At 36.9% G+C, this 13,655-nt stretch overlaps 1 protein-coding gene across 8 annotated transcripts in view; it reads left to right on the top strand.

Moving 5' to 3' along the window:
- PDE1C (phosphodiesterase 1C) overlaps window positions 1-13,655 on the top strand; it is a 537,291-nt gene that overhangs the window by 488,457 nt on the left and 35,179 nt on the right. The window lies entirely within an intron of this gene.

Below are 13,655 nucleotides of genomic sequence, written 5' to 3'. Positions count from 1 at the left end.
AGAAATGTACTAATAAAAAAAGATTGAGGCCTCTGAGCCAAGATTCTCTCAGTGCCTAAACTTTTACAATGTCACTGGGAGACTTGTGGGGTGCCAGTGAATGAATTATTTTCTGTGTGTTTTTAGTCATGTTTGAAACAGCATAGCCTCTTGGACCTGTCATAATTTTTTATAGTTGCCCAGAAATATGAATTTGCCTTTAATTTTATTTGACTACAGAGATATAAGAGATAGCAACCATTTGTGTCTCTCAAAAGATTGATTATAATTAGGCCCTACAGGGTTATTTGCCAAGTTTCAGAGAGGGAGTTCAGCAGGCATTTCTCCTTCACTGAATGTTCTGGGAATTGGAATGTTTAAAGGTGTTCATGAAATTGAAAAGTCAACTATGTAGACTGAAAAGAGTAGACAAAAGACTATTTATGGACCTCTGCTTCTGCCAAAGAGGACTAATAAGAATTAGATTCACCCTTTCACCTGAAACCATAATAATCATAATAAAAGACAACTTATGTGGAAGAACAGTTTCCAAGATACTGGACATCAAGATATGAAGGACAGTGATCTCCAAGAAACAGGAAACAAATGAAATAAATCCTTTGATCGCTCCACTTTACTCCCTTAAGAGGGCTTCCAGGCAGCATAATGAAGGGGAACCCAGGCCGACCTGATGGACTCCTTGAGTTGAAGAGTTGGATAAGGATCCAGGGAGAGCCATGGTGGCTAAAGTTAACAAGATAAAGTACCAGAGAGGAGAGAGCTGTAGAGATATAGAACTCCAGAGATCTAAAAAGTAGTCATTCATCAGAGTACTGAGTGACCCATACAGATAGGAAACTACCTGAGATTAGGAAAGAACCATCAAGAGGATTAGGGGGAATGGTCCTAATGTTCACACTTCATATAAGGCAAGAAAAGTGCCTATTCCCACTAACCAGACTTGAATACCTCATAATTTAAAGGGAATTGGGTAGAATTCACCTAATTGTCTTATTTTATTAGTGGGGGAGTAAATAGCTGTAGGCTAAATGCTGCTTTGGTCTCACCTAATAACCCTTGAAAACAAGACATAAAAGGATCCCCAAGTGTTTCCAAATAACTGCACCCCAGAGTAAAGTTCATAGGTATATATAGAAATACAAAAGTATCCAGTACCCAACAAGGTAAAATTCACAGTGTCCAATATCCAATCAAAAATTACTGGATGTGCAAAGAAGCAAGAAAATACTACACATAATGAGAGAGAGAGAGAGAGAGAGAGAGAGAACAGAAACAGAAGTTAGAATGGCAGACAAGAACATTAAAGTGTAGCCCATATGTTTGGAAGTTGATTAAAGACGTGGGAGATATAAAGAAGGGAAAATCAAACTTCTAGAGATGAACACTACTCTGATGTGAAAAACACACTGGTATTAGCTAAATAACATTGGATGAGATTAATAATAAGTACAGTGGATGAGATTAGACATTGTAGAAGAAAAGAGTAGTGAAAAACTCTTCACAATGAAACAGAAAAAAAAATTATAAAGAGCATCAGTGAATTGTAGGACATGTTCAACAGCCTAATGTATGTGTAACTGGAGTCCCTAACATAAGAGAGAGAGGAGGAAAGAAAAATATTTGATGAAGTAATTTACTTGGGCAAAGTAAATTTTGCCCAATGATGAAAAGTATAAGTGCACAGACTCAAGAAGCTCAGTAAAGCCCAAGCACAAGAAATTTGAAGAAAATTACATCAAAACATGTCATAATCACACTATTCAAACCAGTAATGAGAAAATTTAAAAATATAGAGAGGAATAAAAAACTCATGTGCAACTGAACAAAGCTAAGGATAATTGTAGATTTCTTATCGGAAACAATGCAAGTAAGAAGACAGTGGAACAACATCTTTAACATGCTGAATGAAAAAAGAATTTGATTAAGAATTCCATACCCAGCAAAAATATCTTCAGATATAAAAGCTGAAAGAATTCATCACTGGTAGACCCCACACTACAAGAAATGTTAATGAAAGACAGTAGGATAACTATGCCAGTTGGAAATATGGACCTGCACAGAAGAGTGAGGCACATGAAAAATGGTAACTAGATGGATAAATATACAAGATTTTTTCTTATCATTTAAATCTCTTAAAGACCATTGACTATTTGAACAAAATAATAATAATACATCATCTGATTTATAAGATATACAACTGAGGAGCACTGTGTGGTGCATTCGGTTAGGTGGCTGACTCTTGGTTTCAGCTCAGGTGGTAATCTCAGGGTCATGAAATCAAGTCCCATGTCGGGCTCCATGCTCAGCGTGGAGTCTACTTGAGATTCTTTCTCCCTCTCCCTCTGCCCCTACTGTGTATTCCCTCTCTCTCAAATACATAAATAAATAAATCTTAAAAAATAACATATATGACTGAAATAGCATAAAACAATAGCATAAACAGACAACAATAGCATAAAAAGCTGGGAAGGGAGAAATGGAAGTATACTATTATAAAGTTCTATTATACATGAAGTGATATAATATCATTTGAAGATAGATTGTGATAAATTAAGAGCATATACTTTAAACTCTAAAGCAATTAAATTAAAATACCAAAACCAAGACATGTAGCTAATAAGCCAACAAAAGAGATAAAATGGAATTGTAAAAATACTTAATCCACAAGAAGGTAAAAAAAAGATAAGGGAACAAAGAACATATGAGACAACTAGAAAACAAATAGGAAGATCATAGACTTAAAACTAAGCATATCAGTTATGACGTTAAATGTCCTAAAGACTTCAGTAAAAAGGCAGAGATTTTCAAATTGTAAAACACAATTATAGTCTGCCTTTATAAAAAAAGACACAAATAGCCCAAAAGTAAAAGGATGGAAATTGGTATACCAAGCTAACACTAATAAAAAGAAAGCTTGAATGGCTGCATTAATATCTGACAAAGTAGATTTCATTGCAAACACTGTCACCAGAGTTAAAGAAGTTCATTTCATGATAAAGTTGTCCGTTTATCAAGATGATATACTAATCCTTTTTATTTATGCACTGAAGTACATAAAGCATGAGTGGGGGAAAGGGCAGAGGGAGAAGCAGACTCCCCGCTGAGCAGGGAGCTGAGGGCTTGATCCCAGAACCCTGGGATCATGACCTGAGCTGAAAGTAGATGCTTAACCAACTGAGTCATCCAGGTGCCCCCTGCAAAAAAAAAATTTTAATCAGAGACATTAACATTCCTCTCTCAATTGTTGATAGAATAAATAGATGTAAAATCAGCAAGGAGAGGAGGATTTGAACAACACTACCAACCAACTTTACCTAAGTGGCATTCCTAGAATACCCAACAATAGAGAATACACATTCTTTTCAAGTGCACACAGAACATTTATCAATATAGACCAGATTGTGAGATATAAAACAAGTCCCAATAAATTGAAAAGGATCCAAGTCATACAAAGTATATTTACAGGTCATAGTGGAGTTAAATTGGCATAAGGATATTCATATTATTTTATTATCCTTTTAATTTTTGTAGAATATATAATGACCTAATCTGTTATTTTTTTATATTGGTAATTTGTCCTTTTTCTTTTTTTTTCCCAGACTAGTCTGACTAGAGGATAATAAGTGTTATTAATTATTGTTGTTAATATTCCCCATTGTTTTTCTGTTTTTATATCATTTATTTCTTATCTTTTTATTTTTTTTTTCTTCTCCTTGCTTTGGATTGAGTTTGCCTTATTTTCTAGCTTTTTTTTTTTTAAGGTGGAAGCTAATGTGATTAATTTGAGATTTTTTTTCTAATGTAGGCATTAAGTTCTATAAATTTCTCTCTAAGTACCACTTTAGTAGTATGCCATAAATTTTAACATGTTGCATTTGTATTCACATTTAGTTCAAAATACTTTCTAATTTCCATTTTGATTTTTATATTGATCTAAGAATTATTTAGAAGTGTAGTGTTTAGTTGCCAAATATTGGGGGATTTTCCAGAGATAGTGGAAATGTAAGTCCTCTCCAAACTGATCTACGGATCCATGCAATGGCAATTAAAATCCTAGCAGGTTTTTTTTTTTTTTTTGGTAGAACTTGATAAACCAATTCTAAAATTTATATGGAAATGCAAAGCACCCAAAATAGACAAAGCAACTTGGAAAAAGAAGGGAAAAGTTGGAAGACTAAAAAGTAGACCTTATTTGAAACTTACTATAAAGCTGTAGTAATCAAGGCAGCATGGTATTAGCATCAAGATAGACAAATGGGTCAATAGAATAGAATAGAGAGTCCAGAAATAGATCCATATGTACCCAGACAACTTATTATTGACAAAGGGCATTCCATGGAGAAAGGTAGTCATTAACAAATGGTGATGGAACAATTTGCTATTGATATGCAAAATAATTACCGCCTATATTTTACATCATATGCAAACATTAAAATAGATCATAAACCTAAATTGAAAGTGTAAAACTATAAAATGCATGGTTAAGAGAACAGGAGGAACTCTTAGAAATCTCACATTAGGCAAAGGTTTTCTAGGTATGACACCAAAAGTACAAACCATAAAAGAACACGTTGATAAATTATACTTTATCAAAATTAAAAACACCTGCTCTTCAGAAGCTTCTATTGGGAGAATGAAAAGACAACCCACAGACCTGGGGAGAGAATATTTGCAAAGCCTATATGTGTTAAGGGAGTTGTATCCAGAATATATACAGAAATTTCAATGTTCAATAATAAGAAAATAAACAACTTAATTAAAGACATGCAAAAGATTTAAACATTTCACAAGGAAGAGATGTACAGCTAGCAAATAAGTACATTAGGGAGATCATAGGCATCAGTAGGGAATACAAATTAAAAGCCAAATTAAAAACCATATTGAGAGAAAACAAAACAAAACTTATATATGGGGAGATGATTTTACACTTGTATATTATATTCACCTAATAATTTCTTTTTTTTTTTTTTTTTTTTAAGATTTTATTTATTTATTTGAGAGAGAGAGAGAATGAGAGATAGAGAGCATGAGAGGGGGGAGGGTCAGAGGGAGAAGCAGACTCCCTGCCGAGCAGGGAGCCCGATGCGGGACTCGATCCCGGGACTCCAGGATCATGACCTGAGCCGAAGGCAGTCGCCTAACCAACTGAGCCACCCAGGCGCCCTCACCTAATAATTTCTTAGCTCTCTACTTCCCTTTGCCTGTCAGGACACAACTTTGTCAGCTCATTTCCTTATAGACACTCTTTCTGCATATTTCTTAAGTTGCTCATGGTCTTGTCTTTAGGCTCTCACCCAATACAGGAAACACAAAAGGTAATAGAGCCAATATTCTTGTTAGTTCACGTAGAACGACTACTTGAGATTAAAGGTTTCTTGTGTACATTCATGCAGTTTACCTGTGATGTGATTCTTCACAAGACTGATATCTCATGACCTTGACTTGCTACAGGGCTCACAAGAGTCAGCCGAAGAAATGAATGTGTTTTTCCTGTTTTCTAGCTGGCTGATCCTACCAAAATAGTTTGAAAGTGGGTAAATAAATGGAATGGAAGACTTTGACTTTGTTAGATGCCTTTGTTCTATTATAATAGATGCACCAAGTTATTAATAAAAGCAGCGGAAGGATATAGTCTGAACCTTTACACTTGAGTTGTACTTGATGTTCTTATTTTTCGGGCTAACATTGAAAATATTTTGTTAGGGGTGTCTGGGTGGCTCAGTCATTAAGCGTCTGCCTTCAGCTCAGGTTGTGATCCTAGGGTCCTGGGATCGAACCCCATGTTGGGCTCCCTGCTCCGTGGGAAGCCTGCTTCTCCCTCTCCCATTCCCCCTGCTTGTGTTCCTTCTCTTGCTGTGTCTCTCTCTGTCAAATGAATAAATAAAATCTTTAAAAAAATTTTTTTAAAAAAGAAAATATTTTGTTAGTTGCCTAAAGGGTGGGGTGTCATGACTTGCTTTTCAGTGGAGTTGGTAGTGAGAGATAGATAGGGCCTGCACAGGCCTGGAGGTGTGCCCTTCTCTGCAAATCCAGTGAGGAAACAGTCCAACAGCAGGGTGCCTGGAGGACTGAGACACATGTCTATCTTCACAGCAGAGATAGTTTCTGACTTAGGTTCATGTTCAGAGATTTGAGAAGCAACAAACACCCTGGCACATAGATCATTATTCAGGAGGCATGCATTTGCTGAGACCATCATCAGTTTTCAAGTCTGTATAAATACCTGTACCCCAGTATTCTCTTCTCAGGGAATCATGCTCACTTCATTCTTTCTTCCAAATATTTTTCCCCCACATTACTCAGGACAGTGGTTGTTAGGCTGTCTTTATACACCAGAATAAAGAACTCCCCTATTTCAGACCCCTCGAAACCATAGCTTGTAGTCAATGCCTCCTTTTATTACCTCATTGTTCCAATCTATGCTGTTTCTTCCCACGGGGCTTCTTAATATCACTTGGAGCTAATGCAGAGCTATAGAAACAATTGAACACTTTGATCCATCTTCAGTATACTCAAATTTGAATCAATCCCATATATCCTACCTAGCCATGGGGGACTTTATAGGCATTTATATTCATTTAATATTTTCTTCAAGTTTTGACAGATTGATTTGTTTCTAAACAGCTGTCAATATGATTTTACTCAGAATTCTAATGGGTTGACAAGTCTTAGAGGGCAGTGTCTTAATGGCCATCTTAGTTCAAACTTCTATAACTTCTATCCCAATTTATGTTGCATAAGGTACACATTAGACAATTTGTTGTAGGAGAGGTTATGGAATCTTGAAAATTCTTGACATAGGATTTGTGAAGTGAAATCCATTTTGTGGGTTTTCATTCATTTTGTTCTGTATGTAAGAACTATCTTATCTGGAAAAAAACAAGCAATCCCTTCATTTGGGAGCCTACACTATATGTGATGATGTAAGGAGACCTGCTGATCAGCAAGAATTAGCAAGAAGGGCTCCACACAGTGGCAGAGGAGTTTCATATTGACAGTAAATGAAGAGTTGGTTATGCTGCAAAAGATTTGTTGACACTAACACCAATACTCATAACCAATGTATGGTTTTGACTGCTAATTTACTGATGTACAATATGTACACTGAAATACTCCTGTCAACTGGCCAGTCAGTGGTTTCTTTCTCCTGAAGGAAAACCTACCTGGGAACTCAAATCATATCGGAAAGTTGCTTGACAAGCTGAGAACATAAGGAGAGTTTGTGGATGAAGTGTGACTTCAAGGTAGAATATCTTGATACATCTGTCCCAACCATTGGGATAGACTTGCCAAGAAGAACAGATGGGGGCCATCTTGCATGCCCTGTATTCTGACAGTGCGAGAGGCATTCCTCCTTGGCACCTCTCTTTCTAGTTTCCTTTTCGACCATACATTCAGCCATCAGATAGGTTCATTTCTTGGAGTAGATGTTCATTCTTGTTCACTTTTAGTTGTTCTTGATTACATTTCTGGACCTTAATCTTGAGGAAACTTCTTTGTTTTTAAGGCATTGTTTTTGATTCCCCACCATCGGCTACCAGATTTTCATAAGCTTTATACATCTCCAGAGGTACGCTCAGATCATGAAGTGTGATGAGTAAAAAGGGCCAAGGATGGTGAACAGTTCTGATAACACTAGCTGTTACCCTGTCCTTTCCTCTCACATCCAAACAGTGCTACTATAACAATAGCCTTGAGTCCTTCCCAATTTACTTTAAGAACAAAACCTGTAAAACTTCAGTATTTAACTGTTTTTAGCAATGAATGATTTGCAGTACACCTCACTATTGATCAAGCTACTGAAGTCAACCTCTGCTGTTTCAAGGTAGTTTCTACAAATAGTTAATCCTACCTTTTGGGTTTTTTACTTGTTTCCTTCCCAGAGGAGAATATTTTTTTCTTAGTTCTGGGAAGATATTCCACTGTAGCCCTTTCTGCATTGACAAAAAGAAAGCCTATTTCTGTAATGAAGAATTTTCCCTCAACGTGAGAATCCAGCATCCTTATGAGTTATTTTCCATGACTGTACAGGGACCAAACATCTGGAGTCCCCTGAGTTCCAGTTAAGATTAAGTCATCATAACAACACATGTTCTGATTAATATCCCATTTCCCTTAGCCATTTGTCCATGAAAACTCCTGTGACCCATTTGCTTAACAAATTGATGTGTATGTATTAACATATGGAGCATCAACAATAAGGAAATGGTATAGTTTAGCAAGAAAAGCCATGAAATATTTGTTTTTCAAAACATCTTATATCCTTATTTTCTCAAGTAGTGAGATAACCCAAGGGTCTAAACCCTGCACTCCAATGTCCCTGTCAAAGGAAAACTACAAAAGTTTGATAAATGGAGGAGAGAATTGCAAAATTATTTTTTAGATGCCTGTTATTCTCATGTATCTGGATAAAACCTCACTAATTAGATTTAAAGGGTTTTGTTGCTAAAACATTTTGATTGAAATACTTGTGTTATTTTCTAGTTATTTTCAGAAGCTGTGCTGTAGGTTGACCCAACAAGAGTTATTGTGAGTTCAGCAATGCTGAAACCCAACATAATTGTTTTTTGGATGGATTTGGGGGAAAACTATTAACCATTACATGATATGTGGGTAGGAAGTGGTCAAATGGGGTGAACTAAAAATGTTCCTGCTCCTTTTACTACTGCCTTATACTCTTGAGAGCATGGAAGTACAAAACCTATTACTTACACATGGTTCTAGCTTCAATGAGTCACAGTGAATCGGAACAGTTAGCTCTTTTGGTTACAAACATCCATTTCAAACCAATGTATTTTTATATACTTTTAGGTTTAATGAATATCTTTGTGCTTCTCAAGGAGGGTGCATAATAGATATCCTCAGGATGGATTATAAAGGAACAGGTGACATGCTACTACTATCATCCTCCTGTATATTTTTGTGCTTTTGAAATTCCCATTTGTAGTATCAAAACAGCAACTGAAATATATATGTATATACACATACACACATATACATACATATATATACATATATACACACATATATATGAAACATATATATAAACAGATATGGGATATATTATATATAATTGTGTAAATATATATATAGCATATACATACATATGTATATTGCATAGGTAGGTGATATAATCTATATAATACAATGTAAGATTGGTGTGTTTAAAATAATTAAATTGTGTTATACCAAAGAAAACTTCTAAAGTCAATTCATGCTTTTTACATAGCCATTTAGATGCCAGTCTCTTACCGAATAACTACATAGTAGAAATGTCAAATAAAAGTATATTAGGTACACTTTGGTAATGATAAAATTAATCTTTTTAAACAACTTTTCCTCTGGAATTATTGGTATATAAGTTTTCATTGTTTCACTTTATCTTCTAGACATTTCATTACACTCAATGTACCATTGCATTTTTAAAGGAACCCAGTCTTACAGAAAGGATTATAATTTTGGAACTGTGGAAAATGTGATTGTTTTTCCCTCAACACTGATGTTCAGGATTAAAAATAACTTCTTAGAATTCATGAAATAAATATTTATCTGTTTTCCGCCTAAAATGTTAGATTTTGTGAGATTCAACACGGGATGGGAGGAACACAAGTAGCAATGCATTCCTCAAAAGAAACTCTATTAACATTATAAAAAATTCTTTAAAATAACAGCTGCCTTTGCAATAAATATGTGCCAATTCCAGGAGCTAGCCCTGTCTACATTGTTAATGCCATTTCTTTTCTAGACACCCACACACTAGGAAAACTGTTAAAAATGCAGTATCAAGCAAGTATCAAAGCTTCCTCTTTGTGTTTATTCTTAGCATTCTCCACAGAAGGGCACCACGAACTTCAAGTGATGACATCTGTATTTCATAAGTATTAGCCCTCTACAATACATGCTATTTTTATCTTCTACTCTGGAGCCACAGTGAAAACTTGAGAAAAAAATATTTGTTTTTTCTTTCACTTATTTTGAATCTTATATTGCTTTCCCTGAACTAGTAAAATTGAGAAAAGCATGAAGAACAGTCATAATGTTTCAGGTCTAAAATTCCAGCCTCACTTAACTTTTCTGAAGGACTTTCTTGGTCTCTATGGAGGACTTTCTTGGTCTCTATGGAGGACTTTCTTGGTCTCTGACTTCTTGTTGGCTTCAAAAACAGCAGATTCAAAGACTGATCAGAAACAAAACTTAAGTATGCAGACAACCCTAGGTCGTTTCACCTGCCCCAAAGAGTGGTAGGGGCTGTTGATGCCTGATATTTACTTACCTCTGAAGAGTGGGCCAGGCCCTGGAGCACTTGCAGACTTGAATGTTTTCATTGTTTCTTTAAGTGTTAAAGTACTAATTTCTTTTTTTTTTTAAGATTTTATTTATTTATTTGACAGACAGAGAAACACAGCGAGAGAGGGGACACAAGCAGGGGGAGTGGGAGAGGGAGAAGCAGGCTTCCCACGGGGCAGAGAGCCCAATGAGGGGCTCGAACCCGGGACCTTGGGATCATGACCTGAGCCGAAGGCAAGACACTTAACGACTGAGCCACCCAGGCGCCCAGTACTAATTTCTTAATAAGAGAGTAACAACAGTAAAACACCGTGGGCAGTGTGGGGCAGAAGAGAGTGAGTTATTCACAGATTTTCAGTTTGGAAAGACCATGCTGTGTAAAGGGAAAGAGCAAGCAGAAAAGTTAGAGAATAAAACTTTAATACCATCATTATTCTCAGTAATAGCACAGATGTCATGGATCAAAAGAAAAGAAAATATTGGGCAAAGGTTGGAGCTAAAAACTGCCATCTTTTGTTCTGTTTTTATTCTGTGTATTTGGATCAAATGGGTACATTTTAAGAGCCTGGCATGTTGGCATAGGCAAGGTTTCAGGAAGTTATATTCCCATAAATTTACTTACTCACTTATTCTGTTTGTCCATCTGTTCATTCATCCATCCATCCATCCACCCATCTATCTTAACAGGGCTGGAGCATTAATATTCCATGAGGTGAAATTCACTTAGAATAATCATACTGTAATCATATCCGTTATCATTTGGGGCAAGGAGAAAGCAGGCAATATATGCTTTTGGATATTTAGTGATAACCATTTAAAATAGTACTTACGACCTAAAACAGTGAAATCTGTGCCTGGATAAATTCTATCAGCTATATCTAAAATAATGTTTGTTTGTTTCTAGCATTTCCTCATTATTAAAAAACAAAACCAAACCAGAACCCACTTATAAGCCCCACAGAAATTCTACTATACATCTAAAATTGGGTTTGGTTTTGCCACATTTATTCTTCCTTTCCACTGCTTACTGTATTTTGTTGTTTTCACAGAAAGTTGACTCAATACGGAGGCAGCTATGGTAGAGTTTCTGGAACCTGAAAATCTGGTTTGAGTCCCAGCTCTGTTCTCGGCCAAGTCAGCTTATTTCTTTGAGCTTGGATGATAGTTGAATCAGGCTGTAAAAAATCAAAACCAAGAAAAATGAAAAAGAAAAGTGTTTACAGTTGTTTTTCAAGCCTGGTGCCAGATTCCTATGAGGCCTGCCTCGTAGATGATCTAGGAATAAACATTATGACAGATAAACACATTTTTAGAGTCAAATCATGTTAAATCGAAATTTAAGCCTCTTCTTAAAACAATCATCTTTAAACAAAATGGTTTCATACAGCATCTCCACTTACCTGTAGGAGGAGTAGCGTGGGAAGTGTGGGATAAACAAGGCCACACTGTTGTCATTTTCCACCTCCTTTTTCTCCAAATGAAGTTGCTGAAACATTTTTTGTTGTTCATTTCTGTAGAGTAAATACGTTTCTGTGAATTCATACAGCATGTGCCTCAGGATTCCGAGCCTCTGTGGCTGCCCCTTTGTGAGACGTAAGAAGTCTTTGGTCAAAGGGTGGGTGGGTGGATGGCACTCGCCTAGATATTTTCTCGAATTATCCCAAGTTAGGTGAAGATATTTTCCATTTCTGCTTATCAATCATAAAAAGGTGGATGAGTTTCACTGCTTTTTGTGGCCTCCAAAAAGCCAACATAGATTTACAATCAATGGAATTCAAAGACCCTAGAACAAAAAATAATCCTTCATCTCAGTTAAATACCGAGTGGCCACTTACTTGTCTTCAGGAACTTATTTTCATAATACTTTGTGGTCTTACCCAATTTTAGCTTAAAATGTTTATCCAACTTTAGTTTAAATTGAAAACAAAGACACCAAGCCACACCACAACAAAGCAAATATAGGACACTCAGTGGTGAGGGGAGGAAGTGTGGAGTGAGTGAGGAGCAAGCCTGACTTACAGAGCACGTCAACGCCACCTGCACAACATGTGCCTCTTCTCCGGGACATTAGTCTCTGCAGTGGGGCAAGTTCTTCAAAGGAAATACACATTTTTGACATATCCTACCTTGCTCTTGAATAAAATATAAAATAAATACATTTATGATTTTCTTTTTAATTTTTATTTCCTGCTATGAAAAGATTTTCAAAAAGGGTGGCGAGGGACTTCCTACTCATTGTTACGCTTCTGTATCTGTCCCATCTACCTGATGCTTATTTCACTCACTTCCTTTCAGTTAAAAAATAATTTGTTGAGCATGTGCAATGCGTCAGGCACTGTAATATACGCAAAGAATTATGAAGATGAGTGATGTTTTCCCTGCCCTCAAGGAATCTACATCTTGCAGGTAGCTGTGATATGAGGCACCTTACAGCAAGTGCCCTAAGAGATTTATAAAGGGAAGCTACTTTTGACAGAGCATGTGTTTGGGAAGGCTAGGACGGTCATTCGGGTCCCAGACCCAGCTACAAAGCATCTTTTACTGTTGGTTGTACTTAATGAACACATGTTCGTTAGACACATGTTTCCTTTATTCACCTCTTCCCTCTATGCCTTGACCAGAAGACTGTGGAGGGGAAGGTGGAGATCCACAGCCAGGTCACTTCTCATCTCACTCAGAAGCAATGACTAGAAAAGGAGAAAGGTCTTTCAAGAGCCTTTGGGGTCCGTTAAGATCCTAGATGGACTTCTTTCCATCTCTGGAAACCCCACAGGCTGGACAGCTGGCCACCATTCATGGAGGCCATGTGAATCCCTTCCCTTGTTGGCTAACTGAGGCTCACCGGGTATAACAGTGGTCCTTGTCAGCTCTCCCTAGCATCCTTCCAACCAGTTGGTCAATTATTGAAAAATCAACCTCAGACTTATATCATCATAATAAAATTGGGTTTTATATTTGAGGGCGTGGGGACATCTCCTAAGGTGGTTAGTGCTATGATGATTGAAAGGAGTCTCATATGACCTCAAACGGATAATGGTGGAGCCAAAGCACTAAGGAGGAGTGCTGCCTGGCAACTCCCACCCAGACCAAATTGCGCAGATGATCAGAATCAGGGGGAGGTTTCTAGTCCTTGATTTCAGCTTTTGTTTCACCCCTTTCCCTCCCTGGGAAGTTCCGGAGAGGCAGCTGGTCACTTCCCTCACTGCCAGTGCTAGCATCAGAGTAAACTGGTCAGAAGTTTTTCTCTTTTCTGTTACTTCTGCTGAATGGGTGAAGGTGCTGACAGAGGGTAAACATGCATGGGACCAGAATGAAGAAAGGTACAACAGGAGGATTGGATCAATGGCCCCTGGAAAATTGAGAATTGA

This window comes from Zalophus californianus, chromosome 12 (assembly GCF_009762305.2).
Source record: "Zalophus californianus isolate mZalCal1 chromosome 12, mZalCal1.pri.v2, whole genome shotgun sequence".
NCBI lineage: Eukaryota > Metazoa > Chordata > Mammalia > Carnivora > Otariidae > Zalophus > Zalophus californianus.
This window is presented reverse-complemented; position numbering and strand designations above follow the sequence as displayed.